Source organism: Penaeus monodon, chromosome 19 (genome assembly GCF_015228065.2).
Source record: "Penaeus monodon isolate SGIC_2016 chromosome 19, NSTDA_Pmon_1, whole genome shotgun sequence".
Taxonomy (NCBI): domain Eukaryota; kingdom Metazoa; phylum Arthropoda; class Malacostraca; order Decapoda; family Penaeidae; genus Penaeus; species Penaeus monodon.
In genome coordinates, this window is record NC_051404.1 from 31,647,759 (window position 1) to 31,648,535 (window position 777).

Here is a 777-nt window from a genome sequence, read left to right on the forward strand (position 1 = left end):
TTTCCCAATTACAGCTTCAGAGAAAAGGGAAGGAATTTGAATTCTCTGTCGCCGCACAGAGCTCAATCCCGCTCCATAAACTGCCTTTATATAGAGCTCTTCATTCAGCTCTGTTACGCGCGCAATACTCTGTAATCCGCGTTTCATCTCGGCTCTACCTCGCCCCCCTCATCCCTCCTTATCCCACCCCTCATCCCCTCTTATCCCTGCTCCCTATCTCTCCCTCATCTCCACTTTATATCCTCCCCTTGACTCCTCCCCCTCTCTCCTATCTTCTGTCCTCACCCACCCCCTACCGCCTATCTCCGCCCCTCTCTCTCCCCTCCACCCTCCCCCTTCCGTTTAGCCCTGCCCACACTCCCCATCCCCCCACCCACATTCCCCTCTTGTCCCCCCCGCCCACACTCCCCCCTCTAGCCCACACTCCCCTCTTGTCCCCCACCCACATTCCCCTCTTATTCCCCCGCCCACACTCCCCCCTCCAGCCCACACTCCCCTCTTGTCCCCCCACCCAAAGTCCCCATCCCCCGCGCCCACACACACCCTTCCCCCGCCCACCTTTATCCTGAGACAATCATCATCTTAGACTGAAATTGGAACACTCGGCAGTGTCTCAGAAAGTATATACACACACAACAGGAAAGTCAGAATAGTTGTTGTTTTTATAGTGTACTTCTTCGCGTTTCGTAGTAGATCTTAGTAACTTAAGAAAATGAGAAAGTGGGTCCAATGTCTTATGTTTATTCTTTTTGTTTAGAAAATTGTGAATTTATAAAC